Source organism: Talpa occidentalis, unplaced genomic scaffold (genome assembly GCF_014898055.3).
Source record: "Talpa occidentalis isolate TD23 unplaced genomic scaffold, MPIMG_talOcc4v2.1 talOcc4.12, whole genome shotgun sequence".
Taxonomy (NCBI): Eukaryota; Metazoa; Chordata; class Mammalia; order Eulipotyphla; family Talpidae; genus Talpa; species Talpa occidentalis.
Window position 1 is genome coordinate 53,820,854 of NW_023601212.1, and position 26,866 is coordinate 53,847,719.

At 44.4% G+C, this 26,866-nt stretch overlaps 1 protein-coding gene across 1 annotated transcript in view; it reads right to left on the reverse strand.

Moving 5' to 3' along the window:
• CACNA1E (calcium voltage-gated channel subunit alpha1 E) overlaps positions 1-25,082 on the reverse strand; it is a 464,826-nt gene extending 439,744 nt beyond the window's left edge. The window contains exon 1 of the mRNA XM_054693427.1: positions 24,705-25,082. The gene's annotated coding sequence lies outside the window, so the exon portion shown is untranslated. The remainder of the gene's footprint in view (positions 1-24,704) is intronic.
• Between the last annotated feature and the right edge of the window lie 1,784 nt (positions 25,083-26,866).

The window sequence follows — 26,866 nt, forward strand, 5'->3', positions numbered from 1 at the left end:
TTTTGTTCCCTGCTCTGTCTCTGGTGAATCCTCTCACCCTCCTGCAAATCTGGCCTGAACCACAGTTCTTGAATAAATAAATAAATCTTTAAAAAAAAAAAACCTCTCCAAAATCTTCCTGTTATTCTAGCTGATTCCTGTCAGCTAGTCCAAATGCCTTAGCATAGCTTATAAAGTCCTTGCTTCTGTCTCTAATCTCCTCTTCTATCTCCCTCCATCTTGCTCACAAGTCTTTCTGTTGCTAGAATATTCCACTCTCACTTCTACCTCAGGGCTTTTACACAAGCTTTCCCACTACCTAGAATGTGGATATTGGCATAATTGGCTTCTTCTTGTCAGTTATGTTTCAGTCAGACATCACTTCCTTACAAAGAAAACTTCCGTCAGCTACCTAATTTAGAAGAGACTCCCTAAATCACCCTATTTCATATACCTGTTTCTTCATATCAGTTTTTACTACAGGAAGTCACCTTATTTATAAGCCTACTTATTTGCTTAAGACAAGAGAAAGACATACAAGGAATCCAAACAGAGAAAGAAGACTATCACTATTTGCAAATGATAGAATAGTATACATAGAGAACTCTTAAAAACTCCACAGGAAAACCAATCAAAATAATAAACTGGTTTAGTAAAGTAGCAGGATACAAAACCAACACACAAAAATCAGTAGCCTTCCCATATACAATCAATCTGAAGAAGAAATTAAGAAAACCATCCCATTTACAACTGAAAAAAAAAAAAATCAAATACCTGGGAATAAACCTAACAAAGGAGGTGAATGACCTATACAAAGAAAATTATAAAACACTGTTAGGGCCTCCCCGGTGGCGCAGCGGTTGAGCGCTGGTTTGCGAAGCTGCCCGCAGCCTCTGCAGCGCCAGTTCGATCCCCGGCTGCTCCCCGGCCACCGGAGGAAGGTCCCACATGGCGCGCAGACCTCTCCTGCCGCCCGCTGCTCCCCTCAGCAGTGTGCTTCGGTCCTTCTGCCTGCTCTGCTCCCCGCTCTGGCTCTGGTGAATTCTCTCACCCTCCCGCGCTTCTGACTGTACCCAGTGCATGTATAAACAAAGAAAGAAAGAAAGAAAGAAAGAAAACATGCCTCTCTATATAAAAAAAAAAAAAAAAAAAAAAAAAAAAAAAAAAAAAAGAAAAAAAACACTGTTAAAAGAAAAAGACACAAAAAAAAAAATGGAAAGATATCCCCTGCTCGTGGGTTGGAAGAATTAACATTATCAAAATGTCCATCCTACTGAAAGCAATCTACAGATTCAACACAATCACGATAAAAATCTGACATTTCAAAGAATGTCATTGATGAAATACTGAAATTCATATAGACCCACAAAAAACCTTGTATAGCCAAAGTTGTCCTCACTAAAAAGGAGAATGGAGGTATCACACACCCAGACTTCAAATTATACTACAAAGCCAAAATAATTAAAACAGCATGGTACTGGAACAAAAACAGATACCCAGACCAATGGAGTCGAACAGAAAACCCAGAAATAGGGGTCTCCTTGGTGGCACAGAGGTTAAAGTCTCAGTGCTATCAAGCTATCGCCAACCACTGTGGCATGAGTTCGATCCCAGCCAGGGAGATAATCCACATGGTGCAGCAGACCTCTCCTGTCTCACCCGCTGCTCCCTTCAGCAGTGTATTTTGGTCTGTCTGCCTGTTCTGCTCTCCACTCTGTCCCTGGTGAATCCTCTCACCCTCACCCCCCTCCTCCCAGCACCTCTGGCCTACACTCCAGTTCTTGTATGCATAAATAAATAAAATAAATCTTTTTAAAAAAAATAATTGCATTTCAGATCATTGAGAGAGTTGAATATTTAGTAAGTAGTATTGCAACAACTGAATAGACTTATGGGGAAAATTAAGCAGGATCCTTTCCTCAAGTCTTGTGCAAAAATAAAATATAAAGGTATCAAAGATCTAAATGAAATGATAAAATGCTAGAAGTTGAAAAAAGAAAGTGTAATTTTTGTAGTTGTGAAAGTTAGCATAAAACAAAACAAGGTAAGAAAAAATCTAATACATTCAACTACATAAAAATTTTAAAACTGTCATAAAAATATGAACGATTTCAAAAGGCATACTACAAATTACCAAAATATTTTCAGTATCCATATGACAAAGAACTAATTTTCTTAAAATATAAAAAACTTCTAAAAATTAATAAGAAAATATAAAAGAATTTGAACAATTCCTTTCTCCCAGAAAAGGAAATATTGATAGCTCTTAATATCTGAAAAGATGTTTAATCTCACAGTAAAGGAAATATACACTGACACTAGGAGATACCACTGTTATGTCTTAGTCAATGGCCAAAAGATTTTATAATATACTATGTTGTCAGGCATTATACTACCAGATGGATAAATTGGTATAACTTCCATGAAAGGTCATTTGGGAACCACACTGCAAAATTTTAAACTTACCTTCAGCTCCACAATTTTATTTCAAGAAAAATTTCCTTCACATATATTGGATCTGTGCAAATGGCCTCTTAAATATTTATTCATTGAAACATTACATAATAGAAAAAATACTGCAAAAAATGTGTTCACCAAGTGGGAATCAACTAAACAAATTATGGAATGTATACAGCCTTAAAAAAGATGGACGCAAATCTCAGAGTCCTGATTTGGAAGGATAGCCAAACTCAATTCTTAACTGGCAAGTTATCAAGGTACAGCATAGTAATTTCTGTACGTTTTAATTTTTAAAATCTATACATTATAAATGTATTTAAATCTAGCTAAACAAGAAAATGGTGGTTATAATCTAGTAGGGTAACTAAGTGACTGAGAATGTTTTAAAAATAAAAAGAAATTAAAAAAATAAAGATACAGGGCCTCCCTGGTGACCTAAGGATTAAGTCTCAGTGCTAGCACCTCAACACCCTGAGTTCAATCCCTGGCCAGGGAGCTAACCCACATATGGCGCAGCAGACCTCTCCTGTTTCACCCACTGCTCTCCTCAGCAGTATATTTCAGTAAATCTGCCTGTGCTGCCGCCCACTCTGTCTCTGGTGAATCCTCTCACCCCCCGAACCTCTAGCCTGCACCCCAGTTCTATGCAAAAATAAATAAAATCTTTAAAAATAAATAAAAACACTAGAAACTATAAAACATTGCTCAAAGAACTTAAAAAGGGTATAAATAAATTGAGAGACATCTATGTTCATAGATTGAAAGACTATATTCTTAACACATCAACACTACCCAAAGTGATATACAGATTGAATGCAACTCCTATTGAAATCCCAACAATAGTTTTTGTAGAAATAGAAAAATCAAATCTAAAATTCATACGGAAACTCAGGGATCTGGAATAGTCAAAACAATCTTGAAAAAGAATAAATTTAGAGATCTCATACTATTAATTTCAAAATTTATTACAAAGATACAGTAATCAAAGCCATGTGGTACTGGCAGAAAAACAGATATACAGATCAAGGGAATAGACTCTCAGATATATGGTCAAATGATTTTAAGAAGGATGTCAAAATCACTCAATGGGAAAAGGAGAGAATTTTCAACAAATGGTGTTAGAAGAACTGGAACACTACAAGCAAAAGAATGAATCTTTAAACCATAGACAAAAATCAACTCAAAATTAAGTAAAGATCTAAATGTAAAGGCTAAAACTATAAAATTTTTGAAAGAAAATGTGGAGAAAAGCCTCATGCCATTGGATTTGACAGTGATTCCTTGGATGTGACATAAAAAGCACAGGCAACAGGCAATCAAAGAAAAAAATAGATAAACTGAACTTCATCAAAATTTTCAACTGTCATACATCAAGGGACACTATCAACAGAGTGAAAAGAAAAGCTACTGAATGGGAGAGAATATTTGCAAATCATGTCTGATCAGGGATTAATGTCCAGAATATTAAAAGAACTCCTCACTACTCAACAGCTAAATAAATAAATAAACAAAAAACCCAACTTTGAAGTGGGTAACATCCTTGAATAAATATTTGTTCAAAGAAGATAAACAAATATCCAGGGGCCTCCCAGGTAGTGCAGGGGTTAAAGACACAGAGCTATCAAGCTATCAGCAACCACAGCAGCACGAGTTCAATCCCTGGCCAAGGAACTAATCCACAAGGCATAGCAGACCTCTCCAGTCAGGCCCACTGCTCCCCTCAGCAGTGTATTTCAGTGGACATGCCTGTTCTGCTCCCCACTCTGTCTCTGGTGAATTGTCTCACCCCCCTACACACAGCTCTGGGTTACACTGGGGTGTTCTTCTACTCATAAATAAATCTTAATTTAAAAAAGATAAACAAATGTCCAATAAGCACATAAAAGATGCTCACTGTCACTAATATTTGAGAAGTGCAAATCAAACGACAGTGAGATAGCATCTCATACCGATGGTCATGGCTATTTAAATAAAATGAAAATAACAGAAGTTGGTGATGATGTGGAGAAACTGGAACCCCTGCACATTATCCATGGGGATGTACAATGGTGCAACCATTGTGGAAAACAATATGGCAGTTTCTCCAAAAACTTAAACATAGAATAATCATAGGATCCAAAATTCTACTTTGGGGCCTCCCCTGGTGGTGCAGACGGTTGAGCACTGCGCTGTGAAGCTGTCCGCAGCCTCTGCAGTGCCGGATCCATCCCGGCTGGCCGGCGAGGGTCCCATAAGGGGAAGCAGACCTTTCCTGTCTTGCCTGCTGCTCCCCTCAGCAGTGTATTTCATCAGTCTGCCTTTTCTGTTCCCGGCTCTGTCTCTGGTGAATCCTCTCAGCCTCCCACCATCTGGCCTGTACCCCGTTTCTTGTATAAAAATAAATAAATAAATCTTTTTTAAAAAAATTCTACTTTGGATATATACCCAAGAAAACTGAAAGCAGAACCTCAAACAGATAATGGCACCCTCATGTTTGTAGCAATGTTATTCACAATAGACAAAAGGTGGGAGCATCCTAAGGGTTCATCAGTGGATGAATGGGTAGACAAAATGTAGGCCTACAATAATTCACCCACAAAAGGAGGAAATTCGGACAATGCTACCACATGGATGGATGAACCTTAAAAACTCTGAAAGACAGATATGGTATGACTTTACTGTAGGAGGTATCTTGAGTAGTCAATTTCACACAGACAGAAAGTAGACTGGCACTTGCCAGGAGTTGAAGAGGAGGGATGGGAAGTTAATGTTTAATGGGTATTGAGTTCCAATTTATAACATAAAAAAAAAATCTAGAGTTGGAAGGAGACTACAGATGCACAATAATGTGAATTCTTAATGCCACTATAATGTACACTTAAATGTTTAAATAGAAAATTCTGTGTTATATATAGTTTAGCACAATCAAAAAACAAAGAGAAAGGAATGATCTTTACATAATACACAAAGAAGAGTATGGATTCTAAAGTCAATCCTCCTAGATTAGGATCCTAGCTATTCCCTTTCTTCGTTATGTCACCTTCAACAAAAAAAAAAATCTGTTTGTAAACCTCAATTTTGTCATCCATAAAATGGTAATAGCACTGTCTACTATACTGGGTTGTTCTGAGACATAAATGGCTTAAGGCAGGGCCTACCACATTGTAAGTGTTAATAAGTAGTAAGTCCTCATTTAATATTGTTTTTAACAAGTATTTATTGAGCACCTATTAGATCCAGGCACTATGCCAAATGCAGGGAAAGCAGAGATGAATGTGATGGCTTCCTGCCTTTAAGACCATCAACATTTAGTAAAAAGGACCTTAACTTATTCTATCATTCATGCCTCATGTTAGCAGTGAGTATTGAAAAAAGTCACAAAGGAATTACCCCTTGAGAAGATAAACAAAAGACTCAATAACATTGAAGGTATAATATGTTTTGTAATGACTAGACCAGCCTGAGAATAGAATGGGCCCCCTTGAAAAATAGTGAGGTGGCCTGGAGAGCAATTTACCAGACATGTTGCAGAAGCAAGTCAGAAGGTTGGACCAAGCGATCACTGGGCTCCCTCTGGCTCAAGCGTCTGTGAGGCTACAAGGTGAGGGCTGGGGAGTGGACTCTGAGCAGCTTGACTGGGGAAGGGCTCCAGGGCTTCAGCCTTACAGATATTGCTGCTTCATGACATCATCCACATTCCCCCCAGCAGGGAACAGAGTCTCCATATGTCAGGTGTGAATTCAAATTCAAAATGACAGCACGATTTTCACATAGATGAATGGAGAGGAACCAGGACACGATCATCCCTGGATGACAAATAGAAAGGCCCAGCGAGGCAGCCACTACTGCCTTTTTCTGGACCAGCCCAAGCTCTAGACGCCTGGCCCTGGAATAAAGCATAAAGCAAGACTTATGAGTGAAGACTTGGAGAAAAACACCCCAAGAATGTGTCCAAAGAGGGTGCCCCCTCGCACACAAGCACACTGAAGCCCTCAGATCCACATTACAGCTAGCCCAGAATCCCCAAGGAGCCTCCTGGAGAGGGAAAGAAAGACAGGATTCCCCTTAGTCTTAGAACTTCAGCTGCAGAACTGATTCAGGGCTGAGAACCAGGAAAGGCAAGAAGATGTTCCCTAATGATCTCAGGCAGTCAGCTGGAGACTCAGAGGAGAGACAGCCTGACCTCTCTGTACTAGGGATTCTAATGTTTTAGGTATTTTTTCCTGGATTTCAGGGGATAGTAATGTGGTCAGGGAAGGCGTCACTGGTAAGATGATATTTGAGCAAACATCTACAGGTGGTGAAGGGCAAGTTAGTAAAGAGTCATGTGTAAGAGTGCACCAGGCAGAGGCAAGAGCAAATGGGAAGAGCAAATGCAATGAGTGAGAGGCAAGGAGTATACCTGGCATGTTAATTAAAGCCAGAAGCCTGTGGGCCCGGGACTGGGAGAGATGGCAAGAGCATAGGTCATAAGGTCAAGGCAGTAAGGGTGGAATCAGACCCCACAGGACTTTGGAGACACCTTAAGGATCCTGACTTCTACTCTTAATGAGATGGGAGATCATTGGAGGAATCTGAGCAGAAAAGTGAGAAATCCTGACCTAGTTTTCAAAAGGTCCCTTGGGCAGCTGGGTTGCAAATCTCTCCAAGAAGGGAAGCATGACCACATGCTCCAGGTCATAGTAACAGTTGAAATGATCCTGGAGAGAGGTGACAATAGCTGGAACCAGGTTGATATGAGCAGAGGTGGCAAAAGAGGACATATTTTGAAGATAGAGCCAAGGGATTTTCTGATAGATTGAATGTAGGAAGTGAAAGACAAAGAGATGTGAAGGATGAGGCTAGCTCTTTTGGCCTAAGCTACTGGAAGGACGACATTGTTATTAACTGAGAGAGGGAAGACTGAAGAAGGAGATTTTATAGGGAAGATACAGAATTTGTATTTGGACAGGTAAGCTCTGACAGGCCTCTTAGAGATCCATGCAGAGATATCTCCGGGCAACTGGACAGACACATGTAGTGTTCAGGGAGAAGATCAGACTAGAGCTACATATGTCATACTGTTATAGGGCAGCCCTGATACAAAACGAGGTGCCTGACTGTGGGTCCTCACCCACGCACTTAAAAGGACTTATCAATACTCTACTGCAGGCACACGCGAAAGGTTAATAAAAGGTTTATTTACAAGGGAAGGGGAAATGAGGAAATGTACAACTCAGGGAGAAAAGTGGGAGAACAAAGTTTTAAATGCGTCCTACCCGATCTGCCGATCAGGAATCCCAAATGGTGCTCTGAGAGCTAGCTGGCCGAGAGCCAGGAGCCGTGAAGCCAGGAGGTGAGCGACAGAGCGAGAGAGCCCAAGGCCCACGTGTTTGGTTTTTTATACCCAACCTGGCTGCTTAACTCCACCCTCAGGTCCCAGCCACCTTCCCTTTGGTGGTGACAGGATTTGTCTTTCCCAATGTCTTCATGGCTTTGGTCTGGAGTGGGGGTGGGGTCCACAAAGCCTGTATGGGATTAACTCAGAACATCCTTTCCCCCTAACAATACCACATTCAATATAGTATTTCATATGCATGTGTAGATATATCCATATTTCTATATTTAGAATTTATCTGCATGTAGTACCCTAGATAAGCAATTCTAGATAAAGGCTCAATCTGAAGCCTGAAACTAGGGTATCCAAGACTCACATGTTGGTTGATCAGGAAAATAAACAAAAGCCACTGAGAAGGAGCTAGCAATGGTTCCAAAGAACCCCAGGACGGGGTGGTGTATGTTGAAATCCAGGTGAAGCATTTCAAAGAAGAGAGAATGATGAGCTGTGTCAAATGCTGCTGACAAGTCAAGAGACTTAAGATGAGAACTGAACAGGGGCTTTAGCAACCAGATGTCCTTGATAACCATTCATGAACTCAGAATGAGCAATTTTAATGATGCTGGGACAAAGAGGACCCTCATCAAAGAAGGTTCAAAAAGAATGAGGATAAGCAAATAGCACAGGGGGAAAACCCTGTATGTTATTCCAACTAATAAATGAAGAAGGGATGACAGCATTAGAATATGAGCATTTTGCAACCCCCTTGTGAAATAAACAACCCAGGCAGAGATGGAAAACTATGACCCTCGAGCTATCTCTGGCCTGCTGTCTTTCTAAGTAAAGTTATACTGGAATTCATCCATGCCCATTCATTCATGAATTGGTATGACTGCTTCCACATCACAATGGCAATGTTGACTAATTTTAACAGACACCGTATGGCCCACAGATTAAAATATTTATTGCTTGGCCCTTTATAGATAAAGTTTGCCAACTCCAGGCATTGATTTTCAGTGGTTGCTAATATCACAAGAAGAGAAACTAGACATTTTGTGCTTTTGATGGAAGTACATACCACCCCCTATGAAGTCGTCTTGCAAAATAATAAAAAATCAAATCTGAATCACATGGAACTAAGTACCAGTTTATAAGAAACACAGGGAACAAAAAATTCAACAACACAATGGGGATGGAACCAACAAAACCAGAATGTGGGCAGATGTATAGAAAAAAACAACCAAATTTCTTCAACAAAAAATTCTAAGGCCAAAAAACAAAGCAGGGGAAGGAACCCACAGATTAAGAAATCTTTTGTTCAAATATAATCTGTGAGCCTTATTTAGATTTTGATTGGAACAAATCAAAAAAAACAATTTTTCAAAAATACTGAACAGCAACCAGATAGCTAAAGTTATTAGAAAATTATCATCAACTAGGGGACTCTTGTAATATTATTACAGCTAATTTTTTAATCTACTATCTGTTATAGATGGCCACTTAAGTATTTATGGGTGGAATTATATGAACACTGGGATTAGCTTCAAAATAATCCAGTCAGAAGGTAGAGCATGGAGATTTAAATCAAACAAATTAGTCGGGAATTGATCACTGGGGTGGTGGTACTTGGAGGTTCATTGTACTATTATTTCGACTTTAGTAAATGTTTGAAATTTTCAACTTTAAAAAGGAGAAAATAAAGGGAGAGAATTTAGACCCAATAAATACAAACAACTCTTTGGAGGAATTGTTTTGCATGGAGTAGAGAAATGAAACACTTTCTAGTGGAAGGAAGAAGCCTTAACTAACAATTTTGGCAAATCCATCAGAGCCTCTGTCCACAGTCCGTGCAGCTTTATGGCTCTCCTGGTTGCTCCCTAAGTAGCATGCTAGTTTCTTCTTAAACTTCCCACTCTGAGCCCCAGGTAACCAGATAGAAGGTCCCTGTCCTTTACAAGCTACGCACTAACGGCACAGTCAAGTCCTAGAACTGAAAAGTTAAGGAGACAAGGAAGCAGCAGGCCAGCACACACGCTTCCTGGAGGAGGGAAGGCACGGGAAGATGGGCAGAGGTGAGAGCAGGGCCCTTTATGAAAGGAAACAGCCTAAACAAAGGCTGAGACCCAGAGGGGAAGCCCCTTGTACAGATTTTTATAGTATTCATGCCAGAAGGAGCTGGTAGATAATGTAATCCACCCTCCAAACCCACCCTCTGCTGTGTAACTATGAATTACTTCCCATGAGCCAGGAAAGGATCCACAGTCAACCTGGGCTGAGGAAAGGAGCCCACCCTGTGAGGTACAGGAGTCAGCCTTAGAGAATGCAAGTTTGCAGCCAAGGGTGGAAGCATATCTGTGTGAGTCCCATGGCCCAGGTTCCCCGCTTCAGCAGGGGAACGCCCCCAGACTACCTCTACACATGGCATCTCTGTCCTCTGAATTCTGTCCTGTCATCTCATGATGCTGAGAATCTTCTCGATCTGGGATGATTCACCCAGGCACCAAATAGGTGAACTTCATAAGGTTCTGGGGTCCCTGGATATTATATGAATAGTTGGTGTGTCCATTTTGCAGGTTGAGTCCATAATCTTCATCTGATTTTCAAAAGAGTCTGTGACTCCAAAGGTTCAGAATCACTGTATTAGAGATTTCAAATTTTTTTGATGTACTGAATTTTGGGTGAGGTCTAAGGTATAATTATATCTGTTAGGGCTCCATCAAATGTTAGGGCTCCATCAAATGTCTCCTCCTACCCCCCAAAATAGAAGATAGTTTCTGGATCAATGAAAACAAGAATTAAAATTCTTCAATGACAGGCTAATAGCAATGCAAACCTCAAGCATCCTCTACCTTTATAGGCCAAACAAAATCGCAAGCCTACTTCCCGCAGAACAACTGACATCATGTATATATTTGAAGCCCTTCCATTTATAAAGCAAATTATTTCACTGCAACTTCATATAGATCTTGCCATGAAAACTTGAAAAAGCAGAATAAAGCAATCACAAGGGGCACATTTTGTATTTTTTTTTTAAATGTAATTGTGTTTGTCTTTTTATCTTAAGATTTATTTATTTATTTATTTATACAAGCACTGGGTACAGTCAGAAGCGCGGGAGGGAAAGAGAATTCACCAGAGCGGGGAACAGAACAGGCAAACTGACGAAATACACTGCTGAGGGGAGCAGCGGGCGCGGCAGGAGAGGTCTGCGCACCATGTGGGACCCTCGCGAGTGCCGGTACTGCAGAGACCGCGGGCAGCTTTGCAGCCCAGCACTCAACCGCTGTGCCACCAGGGGAGGCCCTAATTTGTGTTTGTCTTAATGGCTTGGACAGTTCTATAAATTGGCACCTCCCAAACTTTTACAGCTTTACATCCCTCCCCAGAGCCATGCCTTTGCAAGATGCAGGACCCAAAACAATTTACACTGCCTGCCTCCCTCACATATTTTTTATATGCTCATTTCATCAGCTTTCATTGATTTTACTGATTACCTACTGGAGGGTTGCAGATTAAGAAGGTAAACCCTGGGCATTATAGATCTTCCTGCCATCTGCCTTCTCATCCCTCCCCTGAGAGCTCAGCCCCTGATCCTAAACCAGTTCTGATATGGGTTCCTTGTTTAAGCTGATTGAAATTCACACAAATACTGCAAGGTAGATACTATTCCTACATATGTGTCAGGAAGCTGAGATTCAGAGAAAGTAAGTGCCCTGGCAGAGCCCCTTAGTAAAGAACAGTGGAGCCAGAACCCTTTCAAAAGCCCTCTGACCACAGCGCTGGTGCTCTAAGCCCACCAGAACAGAGCTACACGCCCAACTGTTTGGTGATTGCTCAGCTGACACCACTCACCCACCCAGAAGGAAACCCTGTGACAAGCACCTGGCCAGCTTTGTATTCCAGAAACAGAGTTTTGACAATTCTAAGATGCCAGCAGGCCTTGCCTCCCACCCTGAGGAGAACAACAGAAGTTGGGGACAGAGCTGCTACCTCCCCACATTACATTCAGGCTGGATTTTCCTAGTTCCCCAGACTCCTTACCCTGAGGTGACCTGACCAAGCACTCTGCCCCCACTTACTCCCTGGGGACCCAATTTTACCAAGTGAATGATGCCTATTGACATTTGTGAGTGCACCAGTCTTTGGTTTCAGACATAATGAACTGGAGGCAGAGAAAAGAGGATGAGAGGGAAGAGAGGGCTGGGAGATAGCAGCCCAGGAAGGAGAGCTGGGGCAGATGCATGACTTGGACCAGGAGAACCTCGCAGGTCAGGGGTGAGCTGAGGAAGGAACACCCACTTCACTGGGCTGTTCCAGAATTGCTGATCAGCTTGATCCCTTCGGAAGCGCTGCTTTTAGGATGTCATCACCAGCCTGGAGGATGGAGAGGGAAGGCAAGGAATGTGCAGGAGGAACAGTGCTGAGTGTGGACACAATTTTCCCTTAAAGGAGCTCACATTCTAGGAACCAGAGTAGCTTCAATACTTCCAGGGCCTTTCCAGGGCCTTCTCAACCCTGATGCAGGAACTGGGAGGAGAGAATCCCTGCATGATCCACTCTCCCTGTCCCTTCACTGCCTTAGAGCTACTTCCATTCAACTAACAGTTTTTGAACTAGTGTTCTGTACCAGGACTGTGCTGACTTCTACGATATGGCAGTAAACAACAGAGACATGGTCGCAACTCTCAGAGAACTTTCTAACTGGAGAACACAGATTTTAAATTAATATATACACAAACCATATATAAAAGTATAAGGTGCTAGAGCAGAATGTAACAGAAGGGCCTAACTTAGAGGGATTGCGGGAGAAGGTGGTTGTCTGAAAACATCTCACTGAAGAAATTACATTTAAATTGAGAATTGAACAATGAATAGGCCTTAACCAGAAAATTGGTGGGGGAGGAGTGTGGAGGATAAAAGAATTACAGAAAGAGGGAATAGCACATGCAAAGGCCCTGTGGTAAGGAAGAGTTTGGCCATTCTCAAGGCATCCAGTGTGTTTATAGGGTAGAAGGTGAAGGAGAGAGATGCAGGAGTTGAAACTGGAGAGAGGAGGGGGCCAGAACATGCAGGGTAAAAAGGCCATGACCATGACCTTAGATTTCAAGCTGAGAAATATCATGCTCATGCTTCAAGATCACACAAACTGCCACTCAGCACATGGAGCTAAGAATGAGGAGGAGAGAGGACGTGGAGACATCTGTTAGGAGGCTATTTTTTCTGGTTACCTGTCATCATGGTAAGAGATGGTAGAGGCTTGGTCTGGGTGGAGGCCGTGGGGGTGCAGAGAAGAGTACTGGGCCAAGAAATACTCAGACAGTTAGGGGACAGTGTTTCACATTGGCTCACCTTGAGGGCATGTAGAGGGAGGACGGTAGTGTTCACCCAAACAAAGGTGCAGGAGAAGCAGACTAGGCGACAGCTTCAAGAGTTTAGTCTGAAGACACTAAGTCTGAGACGCCTCTGAGACAGCCAAGTGGAGACATTAAGAAATTTGTTGGACACAGAAGGCCAGAGCTGAGAACAGAGGTCTGAACTGGAAATATAAACTTGGGACTTGTGATAAACTGTTTGAGTAACGACCTTGTGGTGGCTGCAAGAATGTGCCTGACAGACATACAACTACTTAGTTGACCTAGTGCCCCCTACTGGGCTCTGAAATCCATCCCTGCATTTGAAGAAAGGGAGCAGGGACGGATCACTGAAGCGGTCACTCCAGGGAGACAAGGACCCCTCTGAAGGCTGACTGTGGCTCTAGGTCTTGCTTCCAGCCTTGCTGAGCATCCTTAGTTTACCAGGCAGGCTGGGGCCCTTGCACCCAACTCTCCTTCCCTCTCTCTGCAACTCAGGGTCAGACAAGCATAATGTTCTAATAGGTCTTCCAGTCTTTCCTGACTCCATCCCCAGGAGTGTTTCCTCTAAGAAAATCTCTGCACATTTAATTTGACCCTACTATGTGCCTCTTAGAAGACCTTTCCACACTGAATCTCAGTGACTGAATCTCATAGAACACAAGCAAAGTATGGAAGAAGGCCCATCCATTGGAGCTTGCCCTCTCTCTTGCTTCTGGAAACACTGCTACACCCATGTGAGTAAGCCTGGGCTAGCATTTCTGCAGATGAGAAAAGAAGGGGCGAGAGAGTCCGCCTTATCAGCTGTCCCACTGTCTCAGCTGATGATCCACACATGTCAGTGAGAACAACTTTGACATTCCAGGGTGACCCAGAACAAAAGAATCACCCAATCAACCCAAAGAATTATGGAAAATACTAAATTTTATGGTTTAGACTTCTTATTTGAGGGATAACTGATTACATGGAAAAAATTAATGTAGGTACTTTCTTAAAAAAAATTAACTGACATAAGAGCTTGGACATGAAGATGGTATTTGAAGTCATGGAATGAGCTGGTCCTGTCATGAATTCACAAGTTCCACCCTCACTACATCCCAAACCCTTTCCTAAGGCTCTTATCTGATGAGCCAGAGCCTTCTGAAAATTTATTTTGCACTTACTGTGTTCCAGACCACATACTGAGGAACCAGGAGTGTGCAATCATAACTGAAACACACTCATTATCCTAAAACAAACAAAAAAAAATGGGGCACTCAGAGAAAAAAAAATACCTTCAAATTTCTATAAATTAAAAATTGTTGGATTAAAAGTTGGCAGGAACATAGCATCTGCCTGAATTCTTCCATTTCAGGCTTCTAACAAAACACGCACACACATTGGTATCATAGTCCTCAGTCTACTCACCATTTTAGAGATTTTTGAGGAGCCCTTGCTATCCCTTCAAAGTCAATAAACGATGGGGACACTGAAAGCCACCGTTAGTGAATATAATGCACCGATCACAGCAAAGATGACACCACAACAAAGGGAAAGACAGTCAGGATTTGCCACAGGTTCGAGTGACTTCTCTACTTGCTTATATATTCAATAAACTTATTGGTCACCTGTTAAGCACAAAGCATTGGGGAGACGTAGCTAAAACACAGAATTCCTGCACTCAAAGATTTTAGACTCTAGGGGGGAGGCAAACGATGACAATACTGCACAAGACACTGAGAACAAAGGAAGGATCCAGTATATTTTCCCCCCTTGGGAATGAGGGGTTTCTTTGATCTTTTATTATCTATTTTTTAATTAAACTTTTTTATCTTCTTATATTGTTATTTTTTTATTTCTCTGTTCATGTGTAGTCCCCAGAAATCTCCCACCACATCACCCTTGTGCTCTTCCCTCCTGTATTTTGAGCCCTCTCTCTCCCCTATCCTGCTGTATACCTGCAAGTTTTGTCTCTTTTTTTTTTACTGTTTATTCAGTTTCCTTATATTCCTCCTGTAAGTGAAACCATCTGATACTTTTCTTTTTCCTTCTGACTTATTTCACTGAGCATTATCCTTTCTAGCTCCATTCATCTTGCTGTGAGTGGCACAAATTTACTTTTTTAATTGTTGAATAGTATTCCATTGTGTGTGTGCGTGTGTGTGTGTGTGTGTATACATTTTCTTTTTTAAAAAGATTTATTTATTCATGCATACAAGAACTGGGGTACAGGCCAGAGATGTAGGGGGTAAGAGGATTCACCAGAGACGGAGAGGGGAACAGAACAGGCAGACCAACTGAAATACACTGCTGAGGGGAGCAGCAGACGAGACAGGAGAGGTCTGCTGCACCATGTGGGTTGCTCCCTGGCCAGCCGGGGATCGAACTCGTGCTGCAGAGGCTGCGGACTGCTTCACAGTGTGGTGCTTAAACTCTTGCGCCACCAGGGAGGCCCACACACTTCTTCTTAATCTATTCATCTGTTTTTGCGCCACATGCAAAAGAATGAAACTAGATTACTACCTCACACCATGCACAAAAACCAACTCAAAATGGACAAGGCTTGAATGTAAGACCTGAAAACATAAAATACATAGAAGAAAACACAGGCACAACTCCATGACATACATCTCAAAAACATCTTTGAGTACTCATCCCTAGAAGCAAAGACAATAAAGGCAAAGATAAACAGCTGGGATTACATCCAAGGAAAAGCTTCCATACAGCAAAAGAGACAATAACCAAAATAAAGACACCCTACAGATTGGGAGAAAATATTTGCACTACACACAACCAATAAGGGACTCATATCAAAGATCTATAAAGATCTAGTATATCCTGAAGGGAACCAAAGACGTCTTCCTGGAAGAGATAACTGAGTTTGGCGTGATCAACTGTGAGCCAGGCCAAGCTAACTAGCAAGGATGATGAAGGTGTAGAGTCATAAGGAGGGGGGAGGCGGGGAGTGTGTTTAGGTGCCTGTTCAAGTTCAGTGGGACAGATGACAGGGATAGTCAGTCTACTCACCACTTTTGGAGATTGTTGAGGAGCCCTTGCTGTCCCTTCAAAGTCAATAAATGATGGGGACTCTGAAAGTCACAGTTAGTGAGTACAATGCCCAGTGGAAATGTCCAGAAACAAGACTGGAGAGCCAGGCAGGGGGTTGATCATGAAAGGCTTTACACATTAAATTGCCATTCAAACTTTATTCTGGGGTCGGGGGGAACCATGGAGCAAGGTCAAGAATGACAGTCTCACATCTCCATTTCAGAAAGATGGCTGTGGCCCAGTCTGGAATGTGGATTTAAAGGATATAAGACAGGGCCTCCCCGGTGGCGCAGAGGTTGAGCGCTGGGTTGCGAAGCTGCACGCGGCCTCTGCGGCGCCGGTTTGATCCCCGGCTGCTCCCCGGCCACCGGAGGAGGGTCCCACATGGCGTGCAGACCTCTCCTGCCGCCCGCTGCTCCCCTCAGCAGTGTACTTCGGTCCTTCTGCCTGCTCTGCTCCCTGCTCTGGCTCTAGTGAATTCTCTCACCCTCCCGCGCTTCTGACTGTACCCAGTGCATGTACAAACAAAACAAACAAACAAACCAGCAAACAAATAAATAAAGCATGCCTCTATAAAAAAAAAAAAAAAAAAAAAAATAAAGGATATAAGACAAGCAGACCAGGAGAGAGAGACATGATATGGTCAGTGGCCATGTGAGTAGGGAGAAGGAATTGAATCCTGTGGCATTAAGGAGGAACAGTCAGCAGAAGATCTTCACTGAGTGGATGTAGATGAGGACACAGGGCATCACAGGTGATGCTCCGATTTTTTTTTGGGGGGTTGCGACTGAGTGGTCAATGGCACCTATGAACAAATTTTAGCCAATGTTGATGTGTTCAGTTTGGGGAAAAATTGAGATACCTATGAAGTGTTGAAATAGTAATGTCCATAATCAATTGGATAGAATTCTGAAACTCAGAAGACACTGCTGAGTTGGAAAACAAATTTGGAAGTCATCAACATAGCAAAGGAGGGGAGGAAATCCCTCTGGGAGTATGTGCACCATAAGAAGTGAAAAAGGTCCACGTTGGAAGCAGGAAGCACTTACATTTAAGGATCAGTCATTCTGTTCCCAACAGAAAGAGGAACCCAAACACACCTAACTGGAGGAGAAATTAGCAAGCACCCAAGCTGGAAAAGCACTACCCAAGCTAAAATGTGAATGGTTATGCCAGCTGTCTCCAGAAATCTCATTAGTAATCCTGACTTTGGAGCCAAGACTTGAGTCAACTCTGGGCTCCACCACCTACTATGATCTTGGATTCTGGAGGTCTTGCTTTGCTGCTATGAAATAGGATATCTGCATCTCAAAGAGGTGGAAGAGGGCCTCCCTGGTGGTGCAGCGGGTTGAGCCCAGTGCTATGAAGCTGTCTGCAGCCTCTGCAGCGCAGGTTCAATTCCTGGCTGGTCAGGGAGATATCCACATGGCGCAGCAGACCTCTCCTGTCTCACCTGCTGCTCCCCTCAGCAGTGTATCGTTCCATCTGCCTGTTCTGCTCCCCACTCTGTCTCTGGTGAATCCTTTCACCCTCCCACACCTCTGAACTGTACCCCAGTTCTTGTATAAATAAATCTTTAAAAAAAAGAGGTGGAAGAGATACCAAGTTTCTGGCACATTCCTTCATCTGAGCCTCTGATAGTGATTTGCAAACTTTCCTGTGCATTATGCTCACTTGGAGGGTTTGGCCCCCTGTCACTTTCTGAGTGAGGATGTCTGGGATGATCAGGTGTGGCTAGTGCAGGAATCACCTTTGATTCAGGATATTCTTCTGAAAGGATCCCTACCAGGTGAGTGAATACCCATTCTGTGCATCTCAAACTGGCCTTGTGGTCCTAGAGGGCAGTGGGATTGGAGTTGTAGTTTCTCTGCAGGAAGCATGATAAAGCAATGAACTGTCAGGGAAAGGCACCTCATCCATTGGCTCAGCTGTCACCCAAGACATCTCAAGGGTTAGAAGTTGAGTGATTCACACCTGCGCATTTGAAAAGCCATGACTCACTGGATGCAGTAGGTGGGCTGCTTTGACTCAACCCTCAGGGAGGGAAGACAGCAAGTCTGGAGAGTCACAGCCAATAGTCAGCAGAATAGACCCTGGGTGGTGTGGGGGGGGTGGTGCTTCAGGCACCTGATGAACCAGACTCTGGACTACAGAGCAGAGAGATAAACTGCAGCGCTGGCAGAAAACAAAGGTCCTGGAAGCCTTCCTCCCAGGGGCCAAAGGGAGTCCTTGTATCTCTTCCTAGAAGTTAGCCTCTGCACTGGTTTAAGACCCTGAGTATGGTGGTGTAATATCGGGGTGACACCCAAAACTAAAGGGCAGAGAAGCAACCTAGCATGCCCTCTGGATGTCACTTTCCTCAGTATAGCCTCTGTTTCTCATTCCCTCCACACTGGTGATGCCCAGGGCACCTTCTCCCCAGGGTGCTGAGTATCGAAATCCCCAGAAAAGCCCTATCATGGGAGGACTGTCAGGAGCATAATCTTCTTTTAACAACGGTCTGACACAGACATCTTCATATTTCATTTCTTAAGAATCCCCCTTGAACTCCTAATTATATATATATATATATATATAATTTTTTTCAACCTACATTTAATACCATGCTAGCTACAGAGATTGCAAATATTAATCAATCACAATGCTTGCCTTCAAGGAATTTTGCCTAATGAGATATAAAATGTACTGCATTTATTTTATAGTCTGCAAAACACTTTCAAATGCAATTATTCATCCTAATGGCCATAGAGAATTGCTGCTATGGAGCCTATTTCATTTTTTGCCAACCTGATCTTTAGCTTAAATAGTTCCTCTTCAGAAGCTTTCCTTGACATGTCAGTTGACAGAGCTAACCAATCACCCTATAAGATTTTCTGAGTGACATTCATCAAGGGATGATTTGTTTTTGTTTTTTTACGAATGATTTATTGTCTCTCTCCTGCAATAAATTTCACAGAAGTAGGAAATGGGTTTGCCTTGATCACTATTGTATCCCGAGTACCCAAATCAGTGCCAGGATGTAGCAGACACTCAGCATATATTTGTAAAAGAAAGGGTAGGGTGGGGAGGGAAGAGGAGGAAGAAAGGAACCGGGGAAGAGGGAGGTGTTTTAATTGTTCTGCTGAGTGACAGAAGTCAGGCTCACTCCTGGGATTTTCTCCCCAGGCCAGGTTCCTCACTCTTCACTCACCTTGGGGGGCCACCCTGGGTCAGAGTCCAGGTTCTGAGCTGGGCAGGTTTATTTTCCTTGCCCAGACACTGAGGCAGATGTACCCGAGACTCTGACTTGAGCACTGAATGGCTCTTTAACTGAGAGTTCCAGATCCCACTAAAAGAGAAAAGGGTCATTACACATCCTTTTCCCTAAAGGAAATGTAGGACTTTTTCTTTATTTAGGATCATTATACTCAAGAAAACATTAACCAAGTGTAACAGGGTCATCCTTTTCATAGAGCAGGCAGGTTTGGGGGTTCTGGGGTGCCCCTCTCCCTGCCATGTAACACAAGGACCAAATAAGCCAAGAGAGAGTCAATTGACTTTTCTTTTAAGAGGCACGAATATCAAAGATTCTTTACCACTTTTTAAAATTTAGAACAAAGACTAAAACTCCTGTTCAGTAAATATAGCAATCAAAAAGGCGGGGGGAAATCTACTGGATGACTAGGTAAGCGGAAGAGACAAAAAATAAAGAAGAAAATAAATGGGGGTGAAAACTATACATCAGTCATTGCTTGTGGAACGGGAAGGGGCCTCTAGTGAACTCTGGTTCCAAGTCCCTCTCTGAAAGATGCAGGATTGGGTCTATGTGTTGAAATCATAGCTAAGGCCCAGGGGTGAAATAATTTACCCACACTCTGTAGTTAGTAGTGACTGGAGAAAGATCAGATCCACTCTACCATAATCAGATGATGATTACGTATAATTTTGTGTGTATAAATGTGTGTATGTATAAATTAATTAATCATTTTAAAAGAACTATCCTATACTGAGAGGTAGAAAGCAATTATTTGGAGTAACAGCTTTGTTATTTCATCTTTATTTCATGAACACATTTGGTTCATGAGAAAGGGGGGAACCCCAAAACAAAAATGAAAGTGGCATAAATACAGTTATTCTCTGCAGTGCAGAAGACACAGAGAGCTACATTGACATCAAGTTGCATTTTTGGAAAGACAGCAGTATTTGCATCCCTAAAAGATGCATCCATCAGTGTGGCCCCAGATTTTGGTCCCCAGCTTAGAACTGTATAATCCCCTCCTATGAGGATGCATAGATGGCCCTGTCACAGGCTGCAGAGCCTGCCTGTACGCACATAGCGTGACACCTTCCTCCTGGGTTCCCCACCTCTGGACCCTTCCAGCTGCTGCTGCTACCACTAACCCTACACTGAAAATCTGGAGCATTCTCTCATCACCCCAGACTAGCGTTTATGGAGTGGAAAAATTGTTTTTCAAGTATGATCAATGTAGTACTATAGACTCTTTTGATTCCAGAAACTAAATCTTTCAAAGTACTACCACATGAACATAAATGAGAAGTTCCTTCCATGGTAAAACCCAACTCTGCTCTAGAATCTCATTCATTGGCATTCCCCCAAGTCCACAAACGCACAAAAGATAACAGAATCCTTTTGAATCCCCTACGTGGGAATCACACCCAACACTAGTTTTCCAGTTAAAAGGCCACCAATCACATCTTTGTTTCTGCTAGGAAAATTCCTGATTTGTATATAACCAGCTCTGTGCTAGAACAACTGGTTTTGTAATGGGCTTTGGGGATTCCAAATGGCTTTGTAATTTGTCACATGTATCCTTCATCCAATGGCCGAGACTCAGGCTCCCCACCTCATTGCAAATGTCAAATGTCCTTTTTATCGCCATTTTCTCCCATTATCCTACCCACCACCGCCACCTTCTCCCCCATTGCTATACATCATTCAGGTCATACTGCAGATGTTTGTTAGCCTACTGTTGTATTTCCTGTTCTCCCCAATTCCTAGTTGGGAATGCAAGGTAACATAACCTATTGAGGAGAGAAGGTAACACAAGTCAGGTACTCTCTCCTGGCCAGGTAAACCAGCCCCCTTTTCCATACCAAAACTGGGCTGAGATTCACCCACAGGAGACCACAGGCATTCACTGCTGCTCCCTGCTCGGCACCACCAATGACTCTTTTGTGACCCCTCCATCAAACTCTGGTCTATCTTCCCCACCAAGAAAAGGTCAGAAGGCAGGGGATTAGCAGACCACAAAGTCTAAAGCCACCATGAACTGGGGGATCTTCTGCTGGAGCTGGGACATACCTGGGAAGCATCTGCCCAACCGTCATTTCCAGGCATGATAAATGAGGCCCAAGGTCGTCAGTGACTTGCCCAAGGTCACATGGCTACATCCTGCATCCAATGGCCTAGCCTCAGGCTCCCCACTGAGTCAGGGCTAAAAGTCAAGTCTCCCAGCCAATGCTATTTGATCTAACCCACCCCCATGGTGGGTTATTCATGGTCTGGCTATTCATGGTCTGGCTAACTATGGTGCTACATGGTAAAGAGGAAGGATGAATAGGTGTAAACAATGTCTACAATTCTCTTCTTAAGCCTCTATTTGTGCCTACATGATGGAGAAAAGATCTGAAGGACCTAACCAAGACACTAGCGGCTGGGTGTATCAGGTTTCCTTGCTAGCCTATAAAATTATTTTGGGCAAATCAAAGGGTGAAAGCCTCTGTGCAAGTCTAGGCCGTGGCCAGTCTATGAGAGAGTGTGAATCAATCAGCTGTGATGCTGAGAGAGGCAGGTTTCAATAACTAAGGTGTAGACAGCCCCTAAATACCAGATGGTGACACACGCCTTGCCTGTTCATGCCAATCCTACCACCGTGGGCATTCATGAGTATACTGGGGTCCAGCAGAGAGATCCCTCTGGTGATGGACCAGGTGGCAGGAAAGGAGGTGGGGAACACAAACTTCAAGGGCACAAAGAAAGGACGCTGACAGAACAAAGCCAGGATAAGCCTGACAGGTCAAGAACCAGGCAGGATGGACAAGTCCACCCCAGTCCACCCCACCTGGGATGGCTCGTCACCCCCAAGACCCTAAACAAGTGAGTCAAACATGGACCAATTAAACTTCAGCACTAAGAAGCACCATTTCATGGAGGGGGTGCCAGCCTTGGGTTTGAATGCCAACGCTGTCCCTTATGATCTACATTGACTTGAGCAAATTACTTTTCTGAACGTCAGTCTCCTCACCTATAAAATGAAGATAGTACTTAATAGGGTTAGAGAAGGATTCATGATGATACAGTTTGTAAACAATAAGTGTTCACTACAAAATAGCTAAACTTTTTGAAGCCCAGCAGGGACTTGGCTGTCTGGCAAACCCATGGGCTCCCAGGGGGGACGGAGGTGTGACTGACACATCCCCTAAGAATTCCCACCACTCCCCCACACATGTGAAGAAGTCAGGCAGGCATTTCCCTGCATCTGATGCTTCTTGGATATGAGTTTCTCAGTATAAAACCCAGATGCACTCTCCCCAGTCTCAGGGGAGCAACCATCTAATAGGAGCAACACTGTGACTGTGACGGTCACTGGAAGCCATGCTGCTGTCACACAACATTCACAATTCCTGCAGAAGGACAGCTTCCTGGGAGCCCCGGACTCAGAAGTCCCCTAAGAAAGCAGACAAGGCTAGAAACACTCACTCCATGCAGGTCACCCTGTATTTGTAACCCCTGCAGTCTAAGCATGAAGTTCCACTCCAGGAACAGGATTTTTGGAGGGATGGGTAGAGTTGAGGAAAGAAGAGGTGGTCCAAGGAAAGGGGTCTGCATTCAGAGCTGGATTCTCAGAGTGGAATGGAAATAAAGTCCATTTGTGATATGAGTCAGAAAGAACCAGGTCATGAAGATATATGCAAGATTCAAGTGACATGAACACATCCTACCTTGTCTCACTGTCCCCTTGGACAATACAGTCACTCTGAGGGCAATCATCCCTCCTGATCTATCTGGAACAACTCTATTGTCCTTGTGTCACTCCTACCAATTTTCTACCAAGTGCCCCTGCGGGGACAATAAATGACAGGATACTATACCTGATGTTACAAACATTTTAGCTCTCCAGAGACTTAGTGTGTGAAAGAGCCGTAGCATGGAACTGCACATAAAAAGAGTCACCTTCTAGGCTTTAGAGGTGTTGCACCATCCACAAGACTCACACAGTAGTGGAGAGAAAGGTCTACGTTTTTCATTATTAATTCTTTTTGGAACTGTCAACCAGAAGTTTCCCTTGGTGTCTACCCAAATTCCCAGCCCCAGTAAAGAAAGCCCTGTTCCCCCCTAGTTCGATATCAGTGGGGACAACGCCATGCTCTTATTTAAGCCTCAGAAAAATTCTTTCCATTTGTGAAACCATTTCTCTGGGTTCAGGTTTCACAGTCAAGGCCCCTCCTGCCTTTCCTGTGAGCGTGCTCTGTGAGGAGGTTCAGTACTGGACCCCCAAGTGTAAGTAAGAATCACTGTTCTGACACCATAGCTTCCAAAGCCAAGAGCTTGTGGATCATTACAAGCCCCCAGATCTCAGTCACTCACTTAGCCACCCACGCAGCCTGAACCACCTGCTCTGCAGGCACCAAGTCACAGCCTGGCCAGAGGGAGGATCCCTCCTTGGGCGAGTCACTAAACTGATACCTTAGTCCCCAGAGTGAGGCGGAAGTCAGAGGAGCGTGGAGGGGCATGATACCTCCCATCATTCTTTCTGGGTCACTGGCACAAAGCAGAGGCACAGAAAAAGGGGTTCTCTTTTCATTCGTAGAAAAGGACATGCAACCACGCTGGTGCAGGGAGCCTCAAATTCAATAAAAAGGCAAATCCCTCTAAGTAGCCCAGATTCTGCTGTGACCTCCTCTGAACCTCTATTTCCAGTCATCCTCCAGAATAGGGTCCACTCTCTGTGCCTCCTGACCTGACCCGGCGCTCCAGAGACATCCAGCCTACACCTCTCCTCTCCTGGATAAGTCCAAGGGTCAGGCAGCTTCATTCACAGAAACTTAGCTGGAAGCTCAGTCCCTGCTCAGGGAACCCTCCCTGAATGGTTCCCACCACACAACTCCCGGGGGTCAGAACTGGCCAAGCCTGAAGTCATACAAGGGCAGCAGGGGGACCCCAGACTCCTGCGGACCCCAGGCAGCCCCAGCTCTGAGCCAGGCTGCACTCCCTGGGCAGAAGGCACGCGAGAGCCTCCCTCCCTCGCCGCAGGCTGAGCACCGCGCAAATCACCAGCGAGATGCCAGCTCCGGAGCCCTGGCCAGGGGCACAACACTCACACCCCAAACGCTAAATGGCTCGGGGGCTTTCCCACGCCCAGGAAATTGCCACGGAAGTTGCTAAGGGAAGGGCAGCGCCTGGAGAGGAAGAACTAGCTTAGAAGATTCGGAGGTTTGAGCAAACTAGGGCTCTCCGCTGTCCATGCATCCCCCAACAGGTAGCCGCGCTAAGGACCAGGACTCGGCACCCACCGCCGGGAAGGGCTGAGCAGCCGGCGCCAGGGAGCCGACAACCATTTCCTCGGTGGCAGCAAGACCCTGGGGCTTACCTTGAATTAACGCAGAGTCCCGCGCTCAGCTGAATGAGGAGAGTGTGCTAGTATTCCTGAGACATCATTGAATTCTTTTAAAAGAGCAAAAGGATGGGGGAAGGGGAACAAGGGAGGGCTGGGGAGGAGAGAGGGTGAAATTGAAGGGGAAGAAGGAGCAATCAAAAGAAAGAAGGGGGGTAGGTAGGAAGGCAGGAGGAGGGCAGGGAGAGAAACGGAAAATAAAATAAAGAGAAGGGAGACAGTTTTTTCAATATGCTGTCTCTTGCCCACACAGTGGAAAAGAAATTTCTGACAATCGGAAAGAGAACTCGCACACATGCCCCCCAGAGGGGCCTGCCTGGGGGATAACAAAGGAGATGGAAGGCTGCAGCTGCATCTACACCAAGGAGGAAATCGCTGTCCAGGCACGGGCAGCTCGGGTGCGCGGAGCGGGCGGGAGGGTGCGGAGCGGAACGCTCGCGGGAGCGCGCGCCCGGGGCCTGGAGGACTGGAGGGGGCAGTCGCTGGAAGGGTAGACCGTGCTGCGCCCGCAGGCTCTGTTGCGAACAGCCCACGGGCGAGAAATTTAGTTCTGAATTTCCGTGGGAAAGTTCAGTGACCTCAAACTTCCAGAGGCGATTTCCTCTCAAGGGCCCGGGTCTCCATTTATGGGCGGCACAGACTGGACCCCCAGCTCCTGGTGCCAGCTTCTGCCTTCCTGGGCAGGGAGGACAGAGATGGAAGTGTCTGATTACCTGTCAAGAAAAAACGGGCCAGGAGAATTGGGGGCTTTAAGGATCAAGTTAAGGGAGAAGCAGGGAGCCCAGTGCCTGAACCAGATACTTCTCAAGAACAGGGGGCCCCTAGCAGAGGTCCCCAGAGGTGTCTGGGGGTGACCAGGGGCCAACTGAGGTCTCTAGGGGAGACCTGGTTTCCTAGGGAGCAGTTGAAGAGTGCAAAAGATAAACCACGCTGAAAACTGAGTCTAACTGGCATCCAGAAGGCCTGAACCTTTCAGGGGTTTCCCTCTCCCTGCATTTCTCTGACTCATGGCACATTCTTCCCTCAAGAATAGCAGCAATGCCTCCAGCTTGGGTCCCACCAGCCATCTCTCCTGTCCAAGTAGGTCTCCAAAGGGGCTTTGCCAAGTGACTGTACCTGCTGCCCAGCCCCCACCAAAAGCTCAGAATCAGACTACAGAATGGCCCCAGAGAAACAGAGTGGAGGGGGCAGCAGGATTGAAATGGACAAAAAGAGATACAGAAAGAAAAGGTAGGGGAAGGAGGGAGGGGATGGGAGACTTCTCTGTTGCTGACAGATGAGGCAAGTGTTCTGGAGCTTCCTTCGAGGATTGCCGGAGCTGAATGAGGGCCAGCAACCTTTTCTTATTTAGTGGGGAGTTCCCCATATGGGAAAGGGATTCTATTTGGTTAACCTTGCACCCTGCACTCTCCACCCACCCAGAAAACATGCATTGGAGGGAACTAAATAGCCAAGAGGTCAACAACTCTTAATTCCGGGTGGGAAAGGAAGTCAAGGCCAAGGACTCTGAAGTCTCCTTGGCTAGTCCCTACTTCACCCATAAAAGGTCTAGATGGGGTTCACTCTATAAGGACCCAGGAATTTAATCACCAACCCTGAAAAGAGGTGAGTCTGGTTTTTATGATTTAGACTTTTGGAAAGCCAGGCCTTTGGCCCTGACATTAAAAACTGCTGCAGCTGGGCTTGAGGGGGAAAAAATCCGGGCTGCCCATCGGTTTTTCACAGGCTGACAGATTTTTGGAAACAGTCTTGTAGATCTGGTTTCTCCCTTATTAAGAATTCCTTTTTTTTTCAGTGCAAGCGTCAGAATGCAGCCGGCGCCTCTCTTGTGGAGGGGATCTTGGGACTGCAAAAGGGAGATCCCAACATGAGGGATCAGTAACCCTCCTCTCAGGGAGAAGAAACACCAGGTGTGGAGGAAGAGGGAGAGATTCCTTCTCCAAAGAAATTAGTCTCAGAAACTACTGAAGCACAAAGGGAAAGAGAATGTCTCCATTCACCCCAAACTGGACTCCTCATGTCCCCCATCCCAACCCATCCCACTGTATGTACAGTGGGACTCAGGGTAGTTACCAACCACAGTGTGGTTCCAGCCACCTAGTAGGTGCTCTTCCATGAGCCCATAAACAGGGGCATTC